The following is a 2,436-nucleotide window of genomic DNA, read 5'->3' as shown; positions in this document are numbered from 1 at the left end:
ATACTCAACTTGACCACGACTGGGCTCAGGTAGGATGAGATGAGCCAATCTCCACTCCTACTTATCGACCACAGCTGTCTACAAGGGATGCATTTACCACCTGAATCTTAACAAGCAAACATCATGACGGACAATTCCCCTTCTCTCGCTCTGGACACTTTTGTACTTTAAACCAGACAAAATCCCTTCTTCCATTCTGACCATCCATCTCCTCCACGTACGGGAAAGATTGGGTAAAAAGCTAGCGGGTGGGTACTGTAACCCAAGATGCCCGGACCGTTGCTCACCACGACCTTCAGTTAGCGCTCATCCCTTTCCCCTTGTGTATATATAATATATTTAGGCACTCCCTCATAACCATTACCACCAAATTGGGCACTCGCCCTAAAAACCTTCTACAATTTTGCCATTGAACCCAATTAGGTCCCAAATATAGCACCCCAATTTAGCCATTCATTTTAATAACCCATCCTTGTTTTGGGCACCCAGCTGCTAAATTTGGCACAATGTTTAACCATCTCCCATGTTGTCTTCTTAATTCCCTTCAAGTTGCTTTGGCTTGAAGAGTTTTTCCTATTGCCTCTCTCTCCTCTCGTAACTCGAAGCCCAGCATGTCAGAGGCCCCCGTACAGATGGACCCTGCCGAGGTCCGGCGGGTGTTCCAGATGTTCGATAGGAATGGGGATGGGCGAATCACGAAGAGCGAACTTAGTGATTCGCTAGAGAAACTGGGGATTTATATCCCCAAAAAAGATCTGATCACGATGATCGAGAAGATTGATGTTAATGGAGATGGATGCGTGGACATCGAGGAGTTTGGGGTGCTGTACCAAACGATGATGGATGAGAAAGACGAGGAGGAAGACATGAGAGAAGCATTTAATGTTTTTGATCAAAACGGGGACGGGTTTATCACGGTCGATGAATTGAGGTCAGTCTTGTCGTCATTGGGTTTGAAGCAGGGAAGGACTGTGGAGGACTGCAAAATGATGATAAGGAAAGTGGATGCAGATGGGGATGGGATGGTGAATTACAAGGAGTTTAAGCAGATGATGAAGCGGGGTGGCTTTGCTGCCTTGAGTTGAGTGGTTTTGTACTGGTCCATTAATTGTTTTTGTTTGTTTGTTTGTTGAGAGGGTGTGCTGATTGAGGATGATGATGTTAATGAGAATGTTTGTACATATTTTTGGATATTTTGGAGGTATTATCAAATTCTAAAACCGTGCCGTTAGGAGGTTTGCTATGCTCTCTTCTCTTGCATGGCTACGTGAGCCTATATTGGTTCCATATAGAGATCATGAATTGTGAGGCGTATGGTAAACATATATGGCACTCAACATGGTTTAGTGTTCTGTGTCCAGGCCATATAAGCAACCTGTTAGTTGTGTTGAAAACTAATTTGTGCAACGTTTTGCATAATTACTTGCCATGCATGCAGCAGGGTGAGTATGTGTCAGTGCCATATGCAATTTCCTAACCTGTTTTTTAAGAAGTAAAAACAGTTTGGCCTGACCTTTATGTTCCAATGATGTTGATCGTTTCACATATTGCAAACGATGTGTACCAAAGTCTTTATGCTTTGTTTTATATATTGGATGCAAACTAAGGACAAATGGGCATGCACAGATAAAATAAGAGTCCCAAAAGCACATGCAGGCTGCGGTTGTTTGTAGTCTAACAAATATCTGATAGAAATTGAAAGAGTGCATTTATGATCAAACTACAAGTATTTAATCTAGGGTTGGCACTTGCAGCCACAATGCCTTAGGCCATGTTAAACCCAAGCATCTTTTTTTTTTTTTCCTTTTTTTTTTGGCTAAGCCAAGGGAAAAATCCCCCAATCCCCAACTCACATTGGCAGGCCTCTGACTGGCTATCTACATCTTATTGCATCTTGGGTCCCTAGACATCTCGTGCTACAATTGCCCAGACTGCATTGCATGGTCTTTGCGACCCACTCGCTCATTTTCTAGATCTGTGCTTGTATGGATCTCTAGATTGCATCTCCCAGCATTGTTGCTCCCGGTTCCTTGCCAATGAAAATAAGTTGCCCACCCTAGACCGCTTGCAGCATATATATATATATTACATTGTGGACAAAAAAAAAATATAACTAAATATTTGATAACTCCAAAAGAAACCATATCTTCCAGATTTTCCTGCAAAAATGAGAATTAGTATGAGAAATACGGCATACAAAAAAGAGATTTGCAAATTTCACATTAATGACAATGCCTAAGTAATTACACTTGGATTACACTGGAATATACAATACAATGGCTAAAACATGACTGAAATGCCTATGATAATATCTAGGTACCATGCCTAAACTTAAATGAGAAATATATACATATATCTCTAAATGCTTAAATTTATGCTAAATGAAATGTGGTAATGGAGAGGTATTTACAAGAGAAAATATCTACATAAATGCTC

The 2,436-nt window shown here is 41.1% G+C and overlaps 1 pseudogene; it reads left to right on the top strand.

Moving 5' to 3' along the window:
• The first annotated feature begins 632 nt into the window (after positions 1-632).
• Positions 633-1,085, top strand: LOC149829952 (calmodulin-like protein 3 pseudogene; annotated as a pseudogene).
• The last annotated feature ends 1,351 nt before the right edge of the window (positions 1,086-2,436 follow it).

The sequence above is a fragment of the Nuphar pumila genome, chromosome 8 (genome assembly GCF_984573655.1).
Source record: "Nuphar pumila chromosome 8, dmNupPumi1.hap1.1, whole genome shotgun sequence".
NCBI lineage: Eukaryota > Viridiplantae > Streptophyta > Magnoliopsida > Nymphaeales > Nymphaeaceae > Nuphar > Nuphar pumila.
The sequence above is the reverse complement of the archived record's forward strand: the minus strand, read 5'-3'. Positions and strand labels throughout refer to the sequence as shown.